Source organism: Corvus cornix, chromosome 1 (genome assembly GCF_000738735.6).
Source record: "Corvus cornix cornix isolate S_Up_H32 chromosome 1, ASM73873v5, whole genome shotgun sequence".
Taxonomy (NCBI): Eukaryota; Metazoa; Chordata; class Aves; order Passeriformes; family Corvidae; genus Corvus; species Corvus cornix.
In genome coordinates, this window is record NC_046332.1 from 54087295 (window position 1) to 54113592 (window position 26298).

Consider the following 26298-nt stretch of genomic DNA (forward strand, 5'->3'; position numbering starts at 1 on the left):
ACCAATACAGTACTCTCAAAACTAGTTTTCTAAAACTGTGCTAAGTCAGTTTGAGGTACTTCCTTCTAACAATAATATGCCATTGTTAGAATTGTATTCTTTCTCATGATGAGCAAGGCCTTATTCCATAACAACTCTGCTGTAAAATGAATACGAGTATTAAGTCACAGATTATTTCAGGATCTGTACTGTATTGTATTGTTAACAGGACAAATCTTCAGCAACCATTAGTGACTTAACTGTATGTTGTCAATGTGCATCATTTGCGCATATACTGCAGAAAGCCCCATCACATTTTACATAGTTTTTAATATTCTTTTCTACGGATTATTTTAATAAAGTTTCTCTTTATAAAATTAGTTGCAGCCAAAACAACTTCATTTTAGCAAAGAACTTACTGCTTCTACTGTTCAACACAAACTCCTCATTGGTGTGACCATTTTAGAGATTCTGAATTTCCTCTGCTTTCTAATCATTTTCTGTAATGTCATCCTCATGCCCAGTAGACACATCTGGCAAAGGTGCTTTGTTAATGGCCTCAAAATTATGCACAGTCCTGCAGGTAACTACATTAGTTAAAAACTTTTAGGCACCATAAATGACATTCTCACTCACACCTCCAATCATTTTCTAGTACATTGCTATTATTAGTGCCATTATTATTGCAAATTACTGTTGGTATCAGAAGAGTCATATTTTACAAATATAAAGCGAAAGTTCTGAACATCACTGTTTATGTTTTATCATGGCATTCCTTCTACTGCAAACCAAATAATTTAGATTATCTAAAGAACATTTAGTATACCTAATAAAATATGTAGGTATCTACCCAATAAAAAACATTAATTGTTATTCAGTGTTTCTGCTATAGCAGAGCATGATTTTCAAGAACTCTCCTGATTTTATGCATGTTTACCTTTTAGCTGTCTTTTAAAAAAAATTCTCTCTCCTTATATTGCTATCAATACAAAGCACTCTTTCCAATAGCATTTTTCTTTATATGCAAACCAAACTGAAAACTTTAGCCATACCATTTATGAACACAGTATGGTTTCATTCAGATGGTCTTTTTAAGTTAGCATTCCTATACTGAACATGTACCATAAGTTTTTATTAATACAGGAATGTTTATCTCTGTCTTTAGTTACCATTCCATTGATGTAGGAAGCAAGGTATTTTGATCCTCTGAAGGCACATGCATCATAAAAAAACCTAAAATGCTGTCATGAATTGTTAAGTTTCTTCTCTGCTCTACTGGAAGTCCTAAAATAGCAGATCCATCCAGCATCCAGCATTAAGAAGTAAATTCTTGAGTATATATGATCATGCTCAAGACAATATTCTAGGCAAATGGATGCAAACATATGAGAAAAAAGGGATCAGTATTGGACCAAAAGAGTTAGGAGAGACCAGTGTAGAAAGGAACCAGAAACTTAGGTTAACAAAAGGAACAAACAAAAAAAAAAAAAAAAGGGAGAAGACAGAGAACTCTAGAGAAGGAGAGATATTTAACAGCTATAGATCAAGAAAATATTAGCAGAGGGAGAAAGAAAATAATTTGACCTTTTAATAATTACTGTACAGAAAAAGAAATTTCACCTTTTAGTGAGTCGGACTTTACCAGTAAACAACTTTGTAAGTCTACCCCACTTTTTGCAAGTGAGCCATGTAGGACTCAGTTGTTAAAATAAAGACTAATGCTGTATTTTATTAAACTTACATGTCTTTAATATGGATTTTATACTCTTCACATTTGATTTAACATTTCTACAAACATCTTTTACAATTACATTGGGAAACCAACACATTTTATATGAAGGCAGAAGAACAATATTTTTTGACTATTCAAACCATAAAAAAATTCATGAGTGCCATATTCTTCTTTTTCTATGTCTTCGTTACAGCACTATCAGTCAAGAAAGTACTGGTATCAGCATCAAAGGAAGGGTCAGCAGTCTTCCACGTCAGAAGTTAAGACAATACTTTCAACATGGAAAGTAGGATTGTCAGAGAGGTAGCAAGTGAAAAGCTTCAGAAAGGATGGCATCTATAAGGAGTCAGAAAAAAAGGAAAAAAAAAACAGGGAAAGATAAGATAACAAGATTGAAAAGGACAGGAAAAAACAATACACAGGAAATGGCAACAGCAACAGTCGTGTTTATTCATATTAGAAACAGTACAAGAACACTGACACAAAAGGTGAGGAATAAGGCAGCCATCCTTAGAGAGGTCTAAAGAAAAGATCTACTATGGTATGAAATGCTCAGTTATTTCTTGATTAAGGTGTCAGGCCAGTCACTTAACTTTTAGTTTGAACTAGTCAATTCAGAGCAGGATTCCTGAGAAGTCAGCAAAACAAAATGGGCACCCCCAGACGGCGATTCATCCCATCCTAAGGTCTGAATCTTAGATTCTGAATCACATATTTGAAATGTAATTAATTTTGTGAAGTTCACTAGGTATTTATGAACCTAGCATCTTATCTTCAAGCTGAATATTTATGGATAACAATGTCTGGATTAAAATAATAAAAGATTCAGCATATTTTCAACTTCCTTTAATCTGAACAAAGAAAATTTACTGATGACTTTCATCTGCACAGAACATGTAATAGGTTAGTGCTGCATAATATTTTTTACTACTGAACAGTACTTGTGTGCACTACACTGAGCACAAAAACAAAGCCTGACCCAAATAAAAGGAGTTTGCTCTTCTGTTACAACTAATTATGTACTACTTGGCTTTAAGTTTATCTGCTGTAAACAAAAATTTAAGCTTAACATCACTAGAATTCTCTGTTCCAAACATTAAGACATAATTCATTAAATATCACATTTAACTGATACTTAAAATGGCACTGCTGATATTTCAGTAATTTGTTACTAAATACAGTAAGTACAGTAAGTACTGCTGTGAAAAAATGCTGAAATCCAATGTCATGGTCATGGACACATATTTTAATTGTTATTTTAAATGAACTACAATTAAATAAAAGAGTCATGGGTGAAGGGCTGGTTTTAAAGTTGGTATATAGCCCAGTCTCTGTGCAGGAAACTTCAGTGTGGAGCCGGTCTGTGGAAAAAACCTCTTCATACCACCTTCACCAGCTTGCCAGCCCAGACGCAAAACCAAGACTGTGTGCTTACAGAACAGCAGTACCAAAGCATAAATGATCACAGAAGGGGATGGGAAAGTGAGCTTTCCTCCTGGGCAGTGATCTGAGGGCTGAAATACACCAAAGGGACAGTTCATTGTTGGCACCTCCTTGTTAATACAGAAAATCTGAGAGATATAGTCCTGGGACTGCACAATTCATACCCATTTGGAGACCTACACATGCAGTGGTCTTCCACTAATGATTATTTTAGAATACAGGCATCTTGATGTCATGATATCATGCCTATTACATGAGGACAACACAGAGTTGTCAGTTACAATGCAATTAAAAAGACATCTTTAAAATCTAAATATACCTGAAATGGGATTTTGCACTGAACAATTTATATGATCTAAACTATTCTAGAATCATGCAACATGAAATAGTGTAACATCATTGCAAAACGACATAACAGCAAGGGCTAACTATAAAATGGACCAAGAAGTCTCTTATTTAGAACTTCTAAAAGTTTTATCTCCATTTAATTTCATTTTTCCTTTTAGCACAAACATGAAGAGCACAGTTACGTTAGTTTTTCAGTATTCATATCTTTACTGGGTGCCCTTAAAAACTGCTGCCCAGTGACACAGACATGGCACAGGAATGGGAACCCTATCACACAGCAATTTATAGCATAGTTCTTATGCTGACCTATCTCTATCAGCAGAAATTAATACACTACATTCCAAAAAGTAGATGTTACCATTCCAAAATTAATTGTGAACTGGCACCATAAGAGTTCTCCCTGCTCCACCCATTTTCACTCTCTGTCCTCTTCAGCAACGGGGCAGTTTTAGAGGGGATGTTACTCTGCCACACATCAGCTCAGGGTTCAGTTACAGGGAAGTGTTGCTCAGGTGAACACTCACCACTGAGTGAATGTAAGAAAATGTGGGATCCTTATCTCTGTAGTTAAATGGGGTTTTTGCATGGTAATTCATGAAGATCAGTTATAGTTACTCTATGAATATTTGCTAACTGCTCAGTTTAAAAAGTATGGGATTTCCCTAAACATATACTCTTGCTATAATGCTATATACACTTACGGGAATCATGCAGAAACTAAGCACGTCCATGAACAAATTCCTGAATGAAACTTTTTTTTTGCCATTTCCTAATTTATTTTATTTTATTACAGCTTATGGATGAAATCCACACTGATGTCTAACCTGTAATGAATACCAATGTAAGTAAACCATTGTTCTACAGCTACATTCGGTTATGAATTGATTGACTTCGCCTAGTCTTGCTGAGTAACAGTTAATTAGCAGTTTCTATTTTCAATTTCAGTACTATTACAATTAAGTTTTACACAGAAATTCTGACACTTAACTGTTATTGCGTGCCTGCTTGTGCCTTTTCTCAAATGCTAGTGACTAGAATTAACAGAAATATATATTTTTTAAATGGTTTTGACTTTCTTCATGTCTAATAGTGGGGGTTTTAAGAGCTAACTTGAGAAGACAAACATTGTGGCAGTCATAATTTCAGCGGGATAATGAATTTTGTGATTCAGGTTGGCCCTGAAAATCAATTTAAAGCCTTCCTTAGAAGTGACTGTGCTAAAATAAAAATGCACAGCTAGTAAAGTACCGCTCAGAACAGCAGTTAAAAAGCTGAAGTCTTACTCTGTTTTCCATGCAAGTGCAAAGCATAACATATCTGAGCACCGTATAAAATATATTACTGTAAATACTCACCTGACTCCTCTCTTTCATCCTATTATTTTTCCTATGCTCATTAAGGTTTTTTTATCTTTCCTTCTGTAAAGGACAATAATTTCCTTCTGCCCATTTCAGTTTCTTCCTTTGCTTTTTCCAACTCACCTGCACAGTTTCTGAAATTCCAGAATTTAAAAGGGCTATGGATCCAATCCTGGGGTTAAATACTGAGTTCTGAAAGCTTTTAGCATGGCTGAAGATCAATAACTTAAAATCTAAGTGTTTGTGTTCTCTTATTTCTAGCAAAGATATAAAAACACTAGAATAAAGTTCTGCAGTGAATCTATTTAGATATCTGTAACCTTAAAATGAGATCATCATTCTGTAAAGAGCTATGCTCATACAGCAAAACAATGATTTTTACTGATTTGAACTATACCATTATCTCTGATACCTTATTTTCATGTTTAGCTGTTATGAGAAAGGCATGTCCACTTCTCTCCTTTAGCAGCCATTCTAAATGGTGCACACAATGCTTCAACAAATGAAATTATTCATGTCTTTAAATATTTATAACCACCTTATTATAAGATATTTAGGAGATAAAAATAGCTAGCGCTAAGACTAGCATATTGTACACAAAGATAAGTATTTTCTGTCCTGTAACAATTCATAAACAACATTTATTACCTGCATCCATGACATACATTTTTAAATGCCAGGTCTTGTAAACACAAAATCCACCTTCACAGTATTTTTTCAAGTAGCTTAATAGCCATAATATCAAATGTTGTTTCACACATAGTATCAACATTTGATGTTTCATTGACACAGTAACAGGAAGCCAGCTCAGTGTAAGTTACTTTGTAGAAGATAGTGCCAGAACTTCAAGGTGTTACTTCTCAGGAATCATGAACTCCTGCAGTCTTTAAAGATAAAATGACACATGACAAACAACAAAAGTAAAGCCAATTTTTAGGGACCAATATTGACTAACTAAAAGAACGATCTCTATAGCCACTATAGAAATCCGACCAAGAGAGAAGCACAAAATTGTTTTCTATTAAAATAACTTATCCTCTTAGAAAAAAACCCAAACCAACCAACCCCCCCAACCCCCAAAAGTATGCTTTTTTACTATTGTTATGGTGATCCTGGTACATAATCTATTTGTATAGTCATGTGCTGACAGGATTATTAATTACTGAGTTCCAAATTTGAGCAGAAATCATGTATCTCGTTAGCTAAGTTTAGTCATAAACATAAGTATGCAATCATAATCAATATTAAGAAGGAAAACTGTTAAATAAAACCTTCAGACTTATGAAAAGAGATGTGCCAAGAAAATCCCACTGCATTTTATAAAACCCCTTTCATTTAAGGGGATGTCCTATGACATTGCTTTCAGTCTTTCCACAGACTCTTTAGCATTTAGGAACAACTTTTTAGGGATGTGCAAAATAATAATTAAGAAAAGCAATCCCACTGTCCATAAGATTCAATTTATCATCAGTAGGTGTAATAATCCACTGAATTAATTTATTTTTAGGAAGATCATAGATCACAGAAAAATGCAAATCAAAGGGACCAAGCTTTAGAAATCCAAGACTTTTTTTCTGCTGTTTAGTAAGACAAACATTATCTAAAAGTCATAACTCATCATGTGGAAAAAACTCCATCACATTCTTATGAGTGCTACAGGAAGGAGGAAAAGGAATAAATTAATTCATCTACACTCAGCAGATTTCAAATGATGGGACATGTCCCACTTGGAGAAGATGCAAACTGCATGTTGCAAAGGAGAAGCAATACTATTGTGCACCCAGCTTTCCACAGCACCTCATTTGAATCCTTTTGTATCCACTGGTGAGGCCATGCTGCCAATAACTGTGTTCAGTCTGGGGCTCCTCGCTACAAGGACATTCAAGTGCTGGAGCACCAGAGAAGGGCAACGGAGCTGGTGAAAGGTCTGGAGCACAAGTCCTGTGAGGAGCAGCTGAGGGAGCTGAGGTTGCTCAGCCTGGAGAAAAAGAGGCTCAGAAGGGAACTTATCTCTCTCTGTAACTGCCAGAAAGAGGGTATGGCCAGGTGGGGGTCGGTCTCTTCTCCGAGGTAACCAGTGACAGGACAAGAGGAAATGGCCTCAAGTTGTTCCAGAGGACGTTTAGATTGGATATTAGGAAACATTTCTTCAATGAGAGGGTTGTTAAGCACTAGAACAGGCTGTCCAGGGCATTTAAAAGACATGTAGATACAGCACTTAGGGACACAGTTTAGTGGTGGACTTTTACTGTTACGTTTATAGTTAACTTGACGATCTTAAGGGCCTTTTCCAAACTAAATGGTTCTATTCTGTGATTCATTTGTCTGTCTGCATCTGCAGTGCAGAACTCCAGAGACAGGAGGCTGAAGAAAGTATAGTGGGACAGAAGACAAGCTTTAGATGTCAAAGATTTATAGGATCATTTGTACCTCTGCATGTAATTGTTACTGGAGTAAGCAGGAAAGTAGGTTTTCCACTTAAAAGGATAATGCGTTACTGAAGAAGAAGCTGAGGTTCCAGAAGACAGGTAAGGGTGTAGCTAGGACAAGTGTGGAGTGAGCTAGAGTCAGATAGAGAGCTGTAGCCATGTTCTCTAGTAAAGTGACTTTCAGCTGACCCCAGTGTATTTATCCAACTGTGATCTTTCCAACTCTTATTGAAACCCCTTCTCTGATACCTATTCCAAATTCTTCATTCACGTACACTTACCCTCAGACCTAACAATACACCCCATCACTGCTTCTGTACTCATATGCTTTGCCTAGAGTCATAAATCCCTCCCTCCTGTCAATCACAGGTAAAGTCAGGAAATCACCTTTTTCCACACTATAGCAGAAGTCACTCTCTCCTTCCTTACAAGTTGCTTTCTGATACAAGGCAAAGATTCCCCTCAATTTCTTATTCAGCTTGTAGCTCAAGCCTGAGCAAAGACAACATCAGAATCATGTAAGCTAGCAACAGGTATTTAGCAAGATAACACAAAAACAAGCACAACCCTCCTCATTCTCCACATATGTATCAAAAGACATGAGTAAGAGAAATGGAACACAAAAAGGTTAAACAGAACACCTACCAACTTGCTTTTATCCTTTAAAAAAACTATTGTCAGTATTTGTTTCTAGTATTTTGTTTAAATTTCATTAAATACACTACAATGATTTTAGATCAGACAAATTATTTCTTTAAGATAAACATATTTATACCACTTGAATATGGCTTATAACTTGGTGTACCTCAAATTGGGCACCACTGCAATTCCTAACATAAATATGCACAGAAGGTTGGAAAAGCTAGTATCTCTACAAATTATTTATGGATGTGCTTGTATGGTACTCAGGACAATGGGAAGTAAACTATGTCAAGGGCAACTAAAAGCACTGATAATAGAAATATTTTATGATGCTGGAAATTTTTCAATAGTAAGAAAAAAGTAGTAAGAGACATGATATGAGGACAAAGAAGCTTTTTACAAAGTAAAATTTTCATTCAGGGAAATAAAAGAAGTTGATGAAATACAACTGGGATTTTTGAAAAAGTAATACACAGGTAATAAGACATGTTCATAATTGTAAGGAAAGTTTATGCCCGTTAATAATGACAAAATAGAAAATTTTAAAATCTGTTTTTCTGGCAATGAGAAATCAGGCTTTAATTCAAAGGATATATATTGTAATCTAGAGGAGATGACAAGTTTAGTCTTTGTCAGATGAGGACCCTAGACTTGAAAAATTATACTTACTTCTCAGAAAACTAGATCTACTAGTCGGGAATATATATGAAAAGTAGGACTAGTGACGAATTTTAAGGATACTCAAGGACAACACAACAATTAAGAACCTCATATTTCTGTTACTGGGGAAGGTGTGATAGGGTCAGAAGGATTAATGCTGCCAGACTGCTCTTCCTGGCTCCCTTCTGGGCACCTCTTGCTGTTGCTTGTTGTGGAGAGGCACGTAACTTACCTAAAGCTTGGAAGGTAGGGAGTGCTCTCTACTTTTTCATACACTCCAGAACATCAGTTCCCACTTTTTTTTGAGCAACAGATCATTATCAGCCCTCAGCAACTTTCAAAAGCCACCACACACCCATCTGATCAAACGTTTAATTGGAAACACTCTTATGGTTTAGCCAAACAGCTGTTCAATCCACCATCACCTTGGAGTCCACTACGGGTTTGCAGACAACAGCTTAGAAACCACTCCAGCTGTTGCAAAGGTACAATGCAAAGGTACTCCATCCTTCTCTCCACACCTTCTGGTTGCTGTGTGAAGCATTGCTGCTTCATTATCTGATTTCCCCCAGGATTAATTTTAGGGCCTGTGACTGCTTTTAGCTTCTGAAGTAGCAGCAAACTGGCATTTTCAATTGCCCACAGGTTTATGAACAATAGAAGTAAAACTGATCTGCCCATCCACAATATTGCTACTGCCAGAAAAAGGAACAATAAAAAAATCTACAGATTTAAGAAAATATACACTTGATTCATGTTTAAAAATTTATCATCAATCAATGAGGATGACAAACTATTATTTACAGATCCAGAATGATTTTAAGAAATTAACAAAGCTGCTAAAAATCCATGCAAACACCAGTAAGGTGGCTTGAGAGCCCTGGCTTCTCACAGCAGCAAGACATTACCCATCACATTAACAGTGACATTTCAACCCTGTAGCAGGCAGGAACTCCAAGTTCAAAACATGTACTTTAAGCTTGTTGGGGTTATGAACCTCTAAAAAACAGGGAGAAAGAATCTTCTCTTCATTTTGCAGCCCCTGACGTTAAAAAGAACAGCTACAAGTCCCTGCCTTCCTGAGTGGCAAGACTGGTCACAGCCTGCTGAGCTCACCATTTACGGGCTGATGGCTGCTGTAATCCAACAGCCACTGCCTCTCTCTGATGATGGATATGGCTGAACAGTGGGGGGCAGCAATATCTGGCCACTGTGACAGCCATGGCTCCTGGATCACCACAGGTCCTGCTGTGAGATCCTTCTGCAGCTCTTCAGGGTCAACATTAGGTCTGACTCCAACTGTGAATATTTTCCCTTTATCATCTGCAATCTTTACAACCACACTTTTTCAGGCTGTTTAGGAACAGGTGGACCAGCAAAGGTGCCAGCACAAACCTCTGAGAGGGGGCAGTGTTAAAACCACCCATTAGTCACTATACTGTTCCTTATCTTCTAAAACCCTTTACTAATCCACAAAGAATTTTAAGTGACTCCATACTTCATTTTGTTAACAGTCTTCAATTACAGAACTTTTTAAAAAGTTTTGGGTCACTTTTTCCTGTGCATCTGGAAATGTTTCCTTCAAATAACTAGCAAAGCTCTAATTCAAAACTACTTGTACAAAAGCCATGATGGTTGCTATTACACCTATCCACGTTCCTATTAATTGTATGCTTTATCACAATCACTGGCAGTTTGTCTGTCATGGTAGTCTGACTTTTTAGTCCTTTAGTCCACGACCACCCCTAAAACCCTTTTTAAAACTAGGGTCACATTTGTTACTTTTCAGTCCTCTGTTATCAAAGCTAATTAAAGTATCAGATTACACAACACAGTTCATGGTTTGTTCAGCAATATAATTTCTGAATTTTTCTAGGACTACTAAATGAACAGCAAGTTATTAGGTAATTTATTAATGTTTATTCAATCAATTTGTTAAAAAAATTTTTCTTGATATATCAAATCTGAGCTATTCTCTATAAAAATCAACTCCTATTTGGGGATGTCCCTAATCTCCCTGTCATAAACCTTGCCAGTGAAATGAGTTCAATTTCTTTTTGTAATGGCTTTCACAGCAACTGCCTCCATCCCACCAACTAGCCCACGGCTCTTACCAAAGTTCTCCTATTCAGCCATGGAACCATCTAGAACTACATTTTGTGGTTTATTCTGATAAAATTAAACCATTGGACTATATTTTCTTTGGTACATACTGCGCCATTTGTCTGCACAGTCCAATCTACCGTCTGTAATCAGCCAGGCACTCAACATTCCATCCTCTCTGTATGATCTACACACTGGTATTTCAGCGTCTTTAAAAGAAAGTAAAGGGTTACATGCAGACCCAATTACAGAAAGAGGGTGACATACCTGGGGAATTCCTGATTGAATTCAGACTTACCACTTCTCTGAAGACTCATTACTTTCAAGGCACAATGGCAGCAGAGCACTATGAGATAGCAATGTGCCAAGATACCAAATAAAAACTAGTGTAGGTTCCTTCCCAACAGAGATCAAATGGCATTTGAAAAAAGGTCTGATGAATGGCACAGTTGTTGTTATTCAAGATTTCTGTACCAAGAGATGCTGTGTCAGGAATGGAATACATGAAGGATGCTACAAAAGTATAGAAAGTCCTTCTGCACACACTACAGAACTTTGTGATATTTGCATTTACTTCCTTACACGAGAAGGGAGAATCTGTTCTTACTGCTGTGGAGAAGAGAAGAGAGAGATGCTTTCAGGACACAATGCCAGTAGCTACGGACTTGAGTTTGGCAGCTGAGGCGGCCTTTGGGGCTAGCATTTTTTCTGTTGGCTGCAACTCACTTTCTTTTTCTCTGGTTGGAGCACCTTCTTTCCGCATTAAATATGACATGGCATTAGGCACACCAGAATCCAACAGCTACACTGCAGCATCCGGTGTATATTCATTGTTATTTATCTGTACTACCATAAATCTTGGAAGGCCTCACCCTGGGCCACTTTGTATTACACCGGGCCATGAACAAAACACAACAAAATATAGATATGCTTAAATTCTACATAAAGAGACAACAGAGGGATTATGGCAGAGCCCAAATGCAATGACACAGTACTACTGTGATATGCATTGGCATTAATATGCCTGCAATATAACTGTTGTCTAGTTGGATTGCTTAAAGCTTCACAGTACATAAAACTTTTAAGAAAAAATTAAAGGGAAGATAGTGAACAATTCTGTTTGTGAAGAAGTCAACCAATCCATGAGAGGCAGCTGAGGAGAAAATATTCAGTGTGGTCTGAAAATTTAATGACTGAATGATGGAAGCTGGCATCAAATGTTGATCAAAACCAGAGTCACCCTCTTGATACTGAAGGAGAGGTATCAGGTAGAAGTAGTCTTGATGAGCCTTGAAAATAAAGACAGATAGCTTATCCTTTTTGCTTTTAAATGAAGCAGGAAATTCAAAATACCAAAGGAGTAGGTTTGGAAAATGGTATTTACAGTAGAGCAGCACTTTGACTAGCTAATGAGCAAGGCAATGCTGCGTTTTGTCAAAGCAAAGTAAAAGATTTTCTAATAAAGACTTGATCCATGAAAAACCTGCTGACAGAGAAGAATGATCATCTTTTAAGGGTAGGACAAAGATTCCCAAAACACAGGTTTACACTAGATTTGATGACAAAACAAATGACAGCATGATAGCATCATTCATAAAGGATCCAGAGAGGTTTTGTGAGGGCATCAACCTAAATACAAAAACACCTGCTAACAAAAACCAACAGTTTTAACTGGAAATAAAGAACTGAGGGCATTGCTGAAGAAAATTTTCATGCATTAAATCTGTTTAGGGTTGGAAAAGAGGAGGTATATGAAATGCATAAAACATTGTTTTTCCTATAGATACTGTGAAATGAGAAAATTATTTTGTGTCACATTTATTACTAACTTGTTACATCTACCTATGCTACCATGTTTTGACTTTCAAGGGTTGAAGAAAAACAATGTTCATGATGTTACAATGTGAGGAGTGCCTCATTGGACACAAGTAAAGACATGCTGCATTCTGGACAGTCACGGTACAAGCAAAGTACAAACAGCAGTAGAGGAAAAGATCTCAGAGACTTGCAACAACTAACATGCTGAATGTTCAGGCACATTCCTTTGCTCTTCCTTCTTAGTGCACAGAAGGAAACTTACTCTGTTGCTGTAGTTTGGCATTTCAGCTCTTGAGGTATTCTCAAGCCCAGATAATGTGTAGCTATGCAGCAAATGCCCACTCCCTACATTCCAAAACATCATCTCCTTCTCTTGATATCGGTTTTCTTGCTTTTGTCTTGGTTTCAGTCATTTATAGCATCACAGCATGAGTTAAACCAAAGAAACAATCAGATCAGGTACTCAACAACAGGGGTAAGCAGCAGTGAGTACTGGAGAGCTGGTTACAGCAGGACGCAATTCAGAGTTCCTTCTCTTCCAAGTATTTGTAGCAACACTGCTACAAATACAGAATAGAGCAGAGCTATGCCCCAACATTATCTCCCTCAAAGTACTGGAAAGTTGCCACCACGGGAAGAGGAAGCAGTCACACCCAGGTGATCTGCCTCTCAGTGGTGACCAGAGAAAAAATCAGATACAGATGAAAAGCATGCAGAGGATTCCACATACTCCACTCACCGGCATGTCACTTTCCTTCCTTTTCTCTTCTGAAACTAGATCTATTCTGAGGCATTTCTGATCTAGAGACACAGCTAGAAGGCTGTGTTTTGGAGGTTTTTTTTGCAATCACCTAATCTCTCTCTGCTTTTCTTTCTTTTACCCAACTTACTGCAAGTAAAAATATATATGGCAGATAGGATTAACAGCAAACATATAGGTCTAAACATTTAAAAAAAAAATACATTGATCAAGATTTTTTTAATGCAAAATGAAACATCCAGTGTTCTCAAATAATTTCATTTCATACTGAAAAGGTGTCAATTTCATTTTATATTGCAAAATCTCAAAAGAATCACTGTTCAGGTTTTTTAACTAGAACTCTGAAAATACCCATCCCGTAATGAACATAATAAAATTGTGGTTTGAGCGCTGTTGAAGGTGATACATTTCAAAATCATTAAGTTTTGTGTTTGAATAAGAAATTATGGCTTCTGCTTGGTACTAATTTTCTTTAGCAACCCATTGTCTTCTGTTCTTAGTTGTAACTGTCATCTTGAATCCCCAATTCATACTGTAATTCACAAGTAGTCACTGAGTCTTCTTCAACACTTCAAAGTTCTTATACTCCTCTCCAACAGAAGAAAACCAAAAACTTTGAGAAAACATTTACTGAAAGTTTTAAACTTAAATCTATTATATATTCAGTGCAATGAAAAATACCAGTAGCTATCCATTTAGTTCTCCTTTCAGGTATATTCTTCAAACCCATTATTAAGGGTTTTGGTTTGGGGGGTTTTGTTTGTTTGTTGGGTTTTTCTAACTGAACTCTCTAGTCTGCTTCGATCTGAGTCTGATATCTTTTTTGGTCTTGCTCTTTCTTCAAATTACTTTCATTCCACCTTTCTTGTGCCAAGCAACAAAAATAATCCTGTGCTCCTTAACCTTTACTCATCAATTATTATCTGTGTCCTTGCTTCATGAGGAAGAGTCTCTAACTGTCCTTACACACAATTCTTCTAGACCTTTAGAGCCCCTTGATAATTATCCACAAATTCAGTAACATTTCCAGTTCTTCCATTTTTTTGATACTAACACAGTTGAAAACATCCTTGAATTTAAATACCAGAAAGGAAATACAACATCATAAAAAAGGGCACAGAGTTTACAATACCCCTTTTGTTATACAGGGAAAACACCTACATGTAGTTTTTGCTCATTTGTACATAAAAATAGGAGTCAAAGCGATGACTGTACCCATAGCTACAGGAAAAGAACTTCCTCTTTAACCCAAGCATAGATATTTATAGTTATTTTTGGGTGAATCCACCAACATATGATACGGATAATATGTAGTTCCTGCCTAAGACTATAGCTAATCAGTATGTATAATCAAACTCAGCTCAGTTTAATTTAGCCAAGGTACACTGACAGAAATATAATATATGTATATTTATTAACATTTCAATATTCAACCCAGCAAGACAATTACATTAGTAAATCAGTTTGCAATATCTACACAAATATTAGTGGTATAAAAAGTTCTTCTAGATCTATAAATTTCAAGAAGTTTATCAGTCAAAACAGAGAGCAAGTCAGAGACACACTATTCTGAAAATAAAGAAAACAAACAACTTAGAAGTCCCTACTTAATTGCAATAAGGAAAAACTTCAGGGTCCCATGGTGAATTACCTAAGAATAATAAAATCCTTAATGGGTATGCTGTACATATTTTCTAAAAAGAACTGAAGCAATTTGACATAAGTCAAACCTCTTGATTCACATTTTTATCACTATTAGTTTGCCAATGTCAGTAAAGACTAACTATTGAAAAAGTCAATCATTTCGATGTACTTACAGATGAATTTTCTCATCATGTGACCAATTATCCACAAAGCCTCAGTGCCATTAAGAAGTTTTGAGGAATATAGTATTTGGTACTGCCAAAAAAACATAATTAAAAGAATGCATGTAAATTATACTAATTTTCTAATTAGAAATGCTTTATGATTAATTCTCATCTAAAGTACATGTGGGGGAAAAGCAGGACTTACATTATCCCAATAGGCAGGTTCCAGTACAATCAATGAGACAGTGACAGAATGCACAGTAAGGAGTCACAGTAGGGTCCTGATCTTGCAACTGAACTTTCACAAAAAGAACCCCGCACAACTGCAGAATCTCCTGAATTTCAATAGGGCCCTACCCACACATAATCAATTACAGAGTCTGCCTATGTGGGAGTAACAACAGCGAGAACAGGACCTGTTCCTCCACACACCTGCAAAAATACCAAGATTAAAAAAAAATAAAATTAGTAACATGCAGCAAAACCTACTGATAGCCTGTTTTATTACAGCATTTAGCACATAATAAAGAAGTTCCATACATCTTTAAGTTGCATAGTATTTATAGGAATTTTTAGCTCCTTCTTTAAAGAATGTTGGCTTAAAATTGCTTATGAATTTTACATGTAGTGACAGCACATTATGGAAGCTTTTATTGATGTTACTTGAAATTTAATTTTTTAATTATCATTTTCTAAAGACTAATAATCCTAGTTTCTTTGATCTGTTGTGCATGTCACTTTTTAGTGCTTCAACCTTCTTAAAATCTGTCCCACAACACCCATTGTAGGGACACAGCATAGGCCTGTGAATTTATTGATGTCTTCATGACTGTGAAAGTATCTGACCACATATAGTAGCATCCAAGACCAAAGCCTTCAAAAATACATAATAAAAAGCAGTTTAGAATTAGTCATCTTTAGACTAAAAAGTGGCAGGTTTTTAAAACAAAAAGTCCTTTTGAAAATTCTTTGCTAAGTTTAAGGACTTCATGAACACCATTTAAAACACAGGAAGCACACAATATAGTGTTAAACAAGAATACACCACCACTTTGCTGTTCACACAAAACTTAACATCCATTATTTGACCTTACTCTTCTTATTAAAAATATATCTATGTTGATCTTTAAAAGGAAAACGTTACAAGTTACAATATTTTTATATATTATAACCATTTAAAAGCAGGTTAGCCATAGGTTCCATTAAGTAATATTTAACTGGTGACACTATCACTACAGGTGATAAAGGTTTTAAGAACCAATAGATCCTAGAAATATGCAAAAAATTTTTCTTCATTCCTTTGATACATATAGCTCTGCAGAAACAACAATACTTAACAAACAAACAAACAAAAAAGCTGGGACCAAATGAAAGGATTTGAGAATCTAATAGACAAGCCAAAAGTTTCATAAAATGGAATGCAGCTTGTTTGGGGGTTTTTTTGGTGATGACTAATTGTTCTCTTCTTGGCTTTGACTTTGTGAAAAAAAAAAAACAAACATGAAAATTAACAGAAAATGGAAAAGAGTATCACAAGTTTTTGTTCCTTGCTGCCAGATTGATGGTTTTCAGCTGGGCAGGAGGACAAACAAAAAAGTTGACATTTCAAGACAGTTACCTTATGATACTGAACTGGAAGTGTTTCTCCTCATGTTACTTCTTTCAAATTTTACATTTCATATGCATGACTCTTAGGCTTCTGTTATTCTGAGAAATTCAAGTGTTTCTAAAGAATATGCTCCAGCACTAAATTCTGTTGAAAGAGTGTCGTGTCTTGACCCTTGTCTAACATTACGCAGAAAATTTAAAAATATCAGACATATGCCAAGTTAGTGTGCCTACCTGAGCCTGCACAGTGAGTGAGGCAGCACCTCTGGCAAGTGTAACCTGCCCATTTCTCACTGACTGAGACGAATGGACAAGACAAAATTTCAGTACAATTTTGGTGACAAAATCAAACAGCTACAGATCTAGCATTTCCCAAGTGGCAATGCAGTGTGGTAACTTGATGCAGCCTGATCCCAATATTGTTTTCTGTCCCTGTTTCCAGCTCCACATCTTTCTTCACAAAGGAAGTTAATCGGAATACAATGCATATTTTCTGCACTGTTCCAAGAGAGAAGGTTGTAGGATGGGTCAGGGACACATAGCTGCATTCTAAACTACAGTCAGTTTCTAGAGAGAGCTGAAAACACAAATTTACAATTCTGACAGCCTAAGGAATAGCTCAGAGCTAACATCCAAACAACCAAAGAAATGAAATACTGAAGCTGTCTCAGCAGTTCCCTTCTCTGACATGGACTAGAAAAACATGTTTCTAATCCAGGTATAGAAAATACCATATCACGCAATAATTCACAAGTGGTTTGGGAGACTAGAAGGCCCTGGCAAAACCAAGTTTTTTTCATGACTAGCAGAAGTAATTAAGTCTAGTTACCTATCAGCACACTTATAGGTGCCACCAACACACTTGTGCCAAAGCTAGCTTGGCTGTTTCCCCACTCCCTTCTAAACAGATTTTTCTGAATTTCAGCTTCTGATGTTTAGGAGAACAAGAGGCAGCTCACATTGTGGCTAGATCTGAGCCACACATTGACTGGCAGACCAACCAAGCATGCCGACCTGCAAGGCAACAGGTTGAACAGAACAGAACATTTCTGAGTCCATGCTGCAATTTCTTCTACCCCAGGGCACTAATTTGAGTCCCTTCTCTACTCACAGCTGCTAAATTTCATTCAAATTGCAGAAACCTGACTTTGGGACCTCTACCTCTATATCAAATGCAGCTGAAATCAAGCAGTGGATTCTAAAGTTATTAGGCGATAACACGATCCTATATATCTTGTTTTGCTCAGAAACTAGACATGAAAACACCGTAGCATAAGCACTGTGAAAATAATGATTTTTATGTCACTTATTGTTTTCATTCAGGAATTACACCACAAAGTCAGATACAACAGAACAAAATCATTACATGGTGATAGCATAACTGAATCCAGAGAATGCAGAGACTGTTTCAATAAAACTGGCTTCATTTCACCAAGGTGAACAGGGCCCTAAATACAAGTCGCTTCATAAAGGTGAAAATTTAACAGAAATACAGTATTATATTTGTTTTTTAACTTACCACGACTATAACTGACTGCTCTTCATGGAGATCCCTGCTTCTCTTCCAACTCCATACTGTCTTTCCTAAGGCTTAAGAAAAGTTCAGTGATACACAGTTCAATAAAACAGCCACATCAAGTCTACTCAGTCTATTCAATAAACCTGGACTTTTGCGGGGTTTTTGGTTGGGTTGGTTTTCTTTTCTTTTTTTTTTTTTTTTTTTTTTTTAAGAATAAGCATAGTGATTTTTTAAAGCATCACCTTAAAATCCTGATCTTACTGTCTGGATCCCAATACCCCAAATTAGGGAATAGTTTTTAATTATATGTAAAACCCGGTTCCTTTTCTATAAATAGCATCCACAATGCCCTCTTTACCCTTTCTATTGATATAGCACTAAATTTTTAACTTGTGTATTTCTCACTAAAAAGGCATACTTGAAATCAGAGGGCTTTATTTGTGGCTGGATTCCAGGAACTGATGAAGGAAGGAAAGAAATTGAAAAAGTATAATGACCTCTCTAAAACTCCAGTAAAAAAGAAGAGAGACAAAGAATAATCAGTGTGGAAAAGTTAATAGAAAACTGGACATTAGAGGAAAGGTTAGCAGGACACAACAGGTATAAAAAGAGTCAGGGAAGTGAAAGTGATTCAACCAAAAGGGGACGGAACAAAAGAAACAAAGTTATATTCTTAGCAGGGTAATGAAAACAAGCTTTTTGAAACTGTTCGACATTGGCCTACCTCTCCTTCTGTTAAGTAAAAGAATTACTTCAAAAAAAGAATCAATTCAAAAAATGCCTTAAAAAAACCTTAAAACCATTTAACTTTAAGCATTTGGAGTATCTAAACTCTGCTCAGCTGAACAACTAAAGAAGTGCTTAAATTTGAAAATCAATTTACATCCTATTGTTATCTTTCACTAGGTCTGTAGTATCAAAAACACATTCAAAACTGAGCCCGAGCTCCTTAACCTAGTAACACTCAGACTCACACATTGGCGCTAGTCGGGATCCAGCCCACTGGTTACCAGACAGGCAAAGTCAAATACAAGATGCAAGGGACTAACGTGGATTCAGACTCTTCTCTCCCATACTCATACAAGTATTTTTACTTAAGTGCAAGACTAATTGTTTGATGAAGAGAACGCAAACAGTTAAGTGCTCCAAGTTAATTCAAGAATCAGCTCTCTAAAAGAAAACTAAAGAAAAAATGGCTGAGAAAGAACAAAGCAACAGATTGTTGAATCTGCATTAAAAATAAATGACCTCTGGGTTACATCTCAATGCACTGTGCCTGAAAACTGCTGCTTCTTTCTGGTTTAAGTATTAAACCTTGTTTTTAAAACATGAAATGGTAAAGAACCCTGGCAAAGTTTAAACAAGTTTAGTGGTTGATAACAGCACTAAAGTAATTCTTAACACAGGGTGTAGTTCAGATATTGGCGTAAAGGGCTCGACATCTCTCCTGGCTATTTAAACACATTTGTGCTTCCAAACCCAGTTTGGTAAACAGCTAGGACAGGGTTAATATCCCATATTCCAAGAAGATAAACTGTGGAAGTCATACACCAAAATAGGGTTCTGTCCCTTTTACTCCTTACTCTACAATACAGTTACTAAAGGAAAACAGAAATTGAGCTATTTGTTGAGATACCAAAAAAGGTCTGGGGCATCTCTCAGCATTCTCTGAACTTCTGCTCACTGTGATCCATCTCCTGAATTATGGATCATTCTGTGCATCATTATTTTAAACTGTCACCTACCTAAATAACCAGGAAGCCAACATCAACACTTAACAACTATATTCTTACACACGCAAGCCCCTGCTACCAATATTCCATCCTTTATTTATAGCTGTAAAAGAAAGGAAACTCGTTTTTAAGATCTATGCTTAATAAATCTGCACATATAAAAATCATTACCTAATGATTCTTATGAGTAAGATTAAAGACCTGATTAAGGCAGTGAGTTAAAGAGAGAATTAGTTCCTCTGTATATTCAGTCACATTTTCACGAAATGGCTAAACAAAATAACATTTTGTTCTTCTCAGGAGAATTATGAGCACTACTAAAATTTTATAAACAGTGTGAAGCTCAGAGTTGAAAATTTCTCAGAAATTAGGAAACTAGAGAAGCAAATTAACAACTTGCATCAGTCTTAAAAGAAAAAAATTGTACAGTAAAAGAGCAAACAAACTAATAACTAGCCAAAAGCACTTCCAGATCCCCCACTCCTGCATTCACTGCAGTAGCATTTCATTTAGTTGCAGGCATACATATCTGCCAAATTTAAACTTCAGTCTTTCAAACAGTTTCACATATCCTGAACTTCACTCTTCTAAGTAGTGCTACTGATAAAACTATTCATGTGAACAGTTAAGCACATGCACAGGACTAAGGTTGAAGAAAGTAATAAAGAAATTAGCTAATGAATTCAGAGTATAACTAACAATTATTTTTGAAGTTGAGGACAGCGAGGAAAAAAGCAAAGCTTGAAAAATTACCAGCTGAAATACAGGCTGTGAAGGAGAAATTAGGTTATGGTCCCAGAAATTACCCTACAAAAATCTAACTTCAATACCTATAAAATAACAGAATCAGTGCTAAACAGGAAAAAATAATAGAGAATCCCTAACTTAATAGTAATGATAACCACACTCTTTTCTCACCATTTGATGAGTCTTCTTTCGTTCAAGGTTGAAGTTCATGGGTGCTGTGGAGAAGATCATTTGGCAACTGTTCTGCTGTAATTAATCCATGAATAAAGAATGGACTTCAGTTTTCACAGATACCAAGCCAGAACTTTTCACAACCATTAAATCCACAAAAATATTAAAACGTTTAGAAGTTACAGTTGACCATTTAAGCAAAACTTTACCACAGAACCTAAGTTTAATACCAAATCCTTTCTTAAATCCTCAGGGATACATTTGTTACTATGAGTCAGGCCTACAGATATGTTGGAGTCAATGCTACAAGATGTTAACAAAATATAGAAATCCAACCTTTCAATGACTACACCACTAGTCTTCATGCTACATTGAGCATTTTAGTGGCTCAAAAAAAAATCTAAATGGAAGGTTTGCTATTGATAAATCAGGAGGTAAAAGAAAAATATCTAGTTTTATTTTTCATGTGGAAGTTCATAGGAAATCTAATAAAGTATTTGCACATCCTAAGCCAGCACATACTTCTTGCAGTCCTTACAGTCCACAGAAACATCCTTAGATCAGGTTTATTCTGGCAAATTCAAAACTTTCTTTTCATTGTACAATAGTAAATGCTGTCCACTTTAGTCCTTTCTAGATTACAACCTCTATCATTGCTAGCAGACTAAAATTGCAAAAGCAATGAGTTCCAAATCCTGTATTTGTCAGGGTACATTAGAGACTGAATGGCTACAGCAGAAGGTAAAACACACATAAAGGAGGATGCCCAACTACAGTTACTAGGTTATTAAACTGAAACTTTAAACTTCAAGTGATACGAAATTTACAGGGGAGGCCTGAAGGGTGGCTTAGATGAACCTATAACAAGGATCTAGAAGGCTGGATGAGCATCAGGGACAAGGCAGGGCTCAAATTAGAAAAATAAGTAGGAAAAAAATTCAAATTTCCACTGGCTGTATGTCCATTTACAATACAAACACTGAATACCAAAACAATATGTAGGTGTGCAATTATTATAATTATGTGGGTATACCTTAGTGCCCCCCAATTGGTCTAACTTACCCAGGAACTGGTGCAGATGAAATGGAATAACATGCAAGAACCCAGGCAAGTCAAAGAATCTAACTAAAAAGCTACACAGTAATGACACAACGCCAGTTTTCATTACAACAAATTCCTCTAATCCTCATAGTTGTAAAACAAATCTTAAAAACACAGAGCAAGGTAATTTGTAAAGTAATGCATGCCTGAGCCAGAAGACAGCCTCCAGCTTTCTAAACATCCTTAGCTATGAGCTTCTGTGTCATTTCAGCAGACAAGTACCTTGCTTTGGTTTTGCCACCTCTCAATTGGATCTAAGCAATCCAGTATATCCAAGCACGAAGTCTGCTGCATATAGGACACTCCAAGTACAGAAAGCTGGGGGGATGTCATCTCAGCAACGCAGGTTATTATAAGCCCTTCTTTATCCTGATTTTCTCTAGACTTTTAATTCACAAATTCGGGGTCTCAGGATCCTCCAGGGCATAAATCCAGGATTCCTAAAGAAGTGTCTTCTAGGTCTCTAGACTGGATCCAGTTATCAACAGTTTCCTTCGTCTGACATAAGAGAACCTGTGCAAGAAGTGGGAAAAAAAGTTGTCATTTCTAGAGACAGAACTTTCTCAAGGCTGGTGAAAGTCTAAGGAATGAAATTGCCTAAGAGCTAAAGGCCATCAGGAATCTAACTGCACCTTGCTTGAAGAACAAAACCCATTACTTCAGCCTTACCTCACTAACATAAAGACATAAGGTGTATGGAAGAGAAGACAGATACAATAAACTGAAAACATTCAATTACACATGCTCCTTTCCTTGGCAACAAGAGAACAGGTAATATGACAAATGCTGGTCATGTCACTTATTACCATATCAGGAGATTCTCTGACAATCTAATGGCATTCTCTGAGGAGAAGAACCTGTAATGCAGGACAGGCACTATGAGGAGGTGTTCAGATAGTGCTGTAATGAGAACTGCATGAAGAAAGGATTCCATTATAGAAACTGCAGCTTAACCTCATACCTACTACCACAGCAGATTAGACCTATACCACTCTGATGAGTCCAAGTTGTTTGGAATGGAAATCTGATCTAAAGAATTGACATCATTTTTGGGGAGGCTCAAAATCCCTTTCTTTTCCTTCTGTCCTCAGCTGTGCTCCTGCTGTGACTTTTTGGCTTGGTTAGTCACTGGGGAAACAAACTGATCATCCTCTCCCAGATGCTACAGCTAAAGAATGCAATAGCCATCTCCTCTTATATGGGTTTTTACACTACAGCAGTTGCCTTTCTCGCTTGTTCTAATTCGCAGTTAAATATGTACCCATTCTGGTCCACAAATTATTATAATTGTGCATTATTTAAGTTAAGAGATATGGTTAGAAGGTGTGAACTAAGACTATTATATTAGGTTTAAGCTTTATGCAGTCCTAAGTAATTCTGAGAATAATGATTGTGTAATGTCACTATTAGCTTTGTAAGTCTGAAACACAAGAGCAAAATAATGAAGAGAACTACTCAGTGTGCTTACACATAATAACATACATTTCAGTCTGTGCAGAACTGGGGCCTATATGTATTAAGAATGGAACCTGAGAGCAAGTACTAGATATTAGGGGATGTAAAGATTTTACTTTCATTAAAAATCTTAATGAAATCTTAGGAATGTTAACTGCAAGGACAAGAGTGTCCTATTCATATTAGAGAATACCATGGATCATAGAAACAGTGCATCACAGAATATTGACATACTATCTTCTATATCTTATTTTTACATTAGGGTTGGAAAAATGGGTGAAAAATAATAACTAGAAGTATTTTAGGGAAAAACTATACATAATCTAAGTACAGAGAAGTGGTATCAGCAATATTATAATTTTATATTTTTCTTTACTGTTTTCACTGCTATTTCTACTCCAAAGTTTTCTTTTCACAGGCACATAGCCTTCAGGAAAAAAAATTAGAAAACATGTGCTATCATTCTTTTCAGTTGAAAGGCACACTTACTGAAAATTTTGCTCAGACTAATTTTAATAAAAGAAGAGCAAAAAATATAGCGCAAATCATTTATATTTCCTCCTTTTTAACAGAATGGCTTTATGATCTGAAGTTTTGTCATCCGGCTCATTTTCACTGAGAACCTGGTATAAAAAAACTAGAAATTAGTTTCTTTAGTAGTACCAAACTTCAATTCAGAGGAAAATATAATAACATAAATGCATAATATTAGCTATGTGATTACTTACTTATTGCCTTGCACTACTTTTTTCCTAAGGAGCTCCAGAATTACATACTTTCTGAGCAGCATTACTTTTCGTAGCCATGATGGTCTAAGCTTTTTGAGCCCAAAAGCTTGGTGTTTTGAACTGGGGCAGTTGGTTTAAAAAAAAAAAAAGAAAGAAAAAAAAAAGGAGAGCGAGAGAAATAGAAATTACCTCTCCCTTTCAAAACTTGTTCCGCTTATATTTTATCAGTGCAGCTCTAGCAGGGAGCAGTGGAATCATGAAAAGCATTAGGCCCTGAGCCTGCTAGCGCTCGTCTGCCAGCAGTCCAAGCGAGTTCAAGAGGACTTGCTCACAGACGTGAAGATTTTGAAAGTCAGTGGGAACAGAGCTCCCGGACTCTCATTATGTACTTTTGAAAAACCTTCCCCAAAGTCATGGGAACAACAGTTTGCAGGTCTGAGGCCTCTGCTTTCCTTTTCATTTCTAAAAAGCGCATCAGATTAGGAAAAAAAACCCAAACACTGAAGCTAGAAAGTCCGAGGAGCGGCTGGCAGGGATGCGCTGGGTCTCCCAGCCGAGGCAGGGTCCGCGGAGCTCCCAGGGAAGGACCCTTCAGCAGGCACAAGTCAAGTGCAGACAGCGAGAGGCTCGGGCGGCACCGCAGCCTGCCTTCCCCGCGCGGCTTTCGGCAGCTCGCCAACCTCCATCTCGGCTTCCCCATCACTGAAACGCGGGTGGGAGCACTAACCCGGCCATCAGGTACCTTACGATCACAGCTTGGGGCGGAGGGTAGGATGCGGCGTGAAAATGAAAGTTCGCGTTCTCTCCGAGCGCTTTGCGCGCAGCCGAGGCGGGAGCGCTGCCCGAGTTGAACCTCGCTCCGTCAAGTTCCTCCGAGTGGGCTTTTTGCCTTTTTTCTTTTTTTTCGTGTGGTTTTTTTTTTTTTGTTGGTTTGGGGTTTTTTGTTTTTTTGGTTTTTTTTTCTTTGCAATGACCAGTGTAGTGCATTCCGGGCCCGCTGTGCCCCGAGATGAGCCCACACAGCTCCGCTCCACCGCTCGGGAGCTGCTCGCGAGCCCGGCCGGGGGGCGGCCAGGGGGGCGCCCCCGGGGCGCTGCCGCCCGGAGCCGGTGCGGCGGCAGGAGGGGGATGGGGAGCGGCGGCTACCAGGCGGGATCGGGATCAGGCCCGCGCGCTGCGGGCAAGCGCCGAGCGCTCCGACCCCCCCTCTGGCTGCGGCGGGGTGCGCGGCTATGGGGGGGACAAGGGGGGTCAGGCTGCAACCTGAGCGCAGCGGGAGCCGCAGGGGTCCTTGGAGGCGCGGGGGGGGGGGGGGGGTCGGGTGGAGGCGCTGTTCATATTTTCCTCAGGTCCTCTTGGCGCACATCCCCCTCCCCCAGCCGGGCTTCCTTTCCCTACCTTCCCAAAATCCGCTATCGTGCCCCCCTATCCACCCCCCTCCCTTCCACCGGCGCCTTTACCTTGACAAGTTCGCGGGGCCAGCGGAGGTCTCGCTCCCCCGCTCTCTTTCTCCCTCTCTCTCTCTTGCTCCCTCTCTCCCACACACATCTCTAACGCGCCACCTCTCCCCCGCGGGCCCGGGCTCCGGGTGACATTTCTCTCCCTCTCTCTCTCTCACTCCCTCCTTCCCTCTCTTCCCCCCCAACCCCCCCTTTCCCCATTAGCGGCGGTTGGGTCGGGAGCGCGCGCTGACAGGGGAGGGCGTGGAGCGCGCGCGCGGGCGGCGGGAGCGGGGGGGGGGAGGGGCGGCATTGACAGCGAGCGCCGTGTCCGTGCGGCGCTGCCGCCTCAGCCCCCGCGCGCCCCCCCCCGTTCCCGGCATGCCCCGGGGCGGCGGGGCTGGCGCTAACGAATTTGAATGAAGAGCCCTCCGCTCTTTCGGCGCCATTTTCGAGTGATGCCCGATCGCATCGCTGCTGCCGCCGCCGCGGGGGAGGCGCGGGGGCCGCCCGCCCTCCCGCTCCGCGAAACTCACCTCTCTTCCTCTCCGCTACCCTGCTTCCACCCTCACCGTCGCGCTTCGGAGCGGGTGCCGCCGCTGCCGCCGCCGCCGGCACAGGCGGTAAGATCCGGAGGGAGCGGGCGCGGCTGGGGCAGAAGGAGCTGGGCGGGCGGGCAGGGGAAGAGCGTCTTTGGAAAACGGGGGCAACCTGCAC

The 26298-nt window shown here is 38.4% G+C and overlaps 2 long non-coding RNA genes across 40 annotated transcripts in view; one reads left to right on the plus strand and one right to left on the minus strand.

Annotated features, from left to right (window-relative positions):
* The window catches only part of LOC104689955, a 90436-nt gene that overhangs the window by 63098 nt on the left and 1040 nt on the right, over positions 1–26298 (minus strand). For 6 of the 39 annotated variants that reach the window (XR_005603906.1, XR_005603904.1, XR_005603905.1 and 3 more), the window contains exons 1-6: positions 25603–25827; positions 22182–22472; positions 20859–20933; positions 18208–18278; positions 15286–15512; positions 15090–15171 (exon numbers count right to left, since the gene is read on the minus strand). This is a non-coding gene — a long non-coding RNA (uncharacterized LOC104689955). The other 33 variants (XR_005603888.1, XR_005603889.1, XR_005603887.1 and 30 more) reach the window with 26 other exon arrangements.
* The window catches only part of LOC109144712, a 109644-nt gene that overhangs the window by 23235 nt on the left and 60111 nt on the right, over positions 1–26298 (plus strand). The window contains exon 2 of the long non-coding RNA XR_005603912.1: positions 4296–4343. This is a non-coding gene — a long non-coding RNA (uncharacterized LOC109144712). The remainder of the gene's footprint in view (positions 1–4295; positions 4344–26298) is intronic.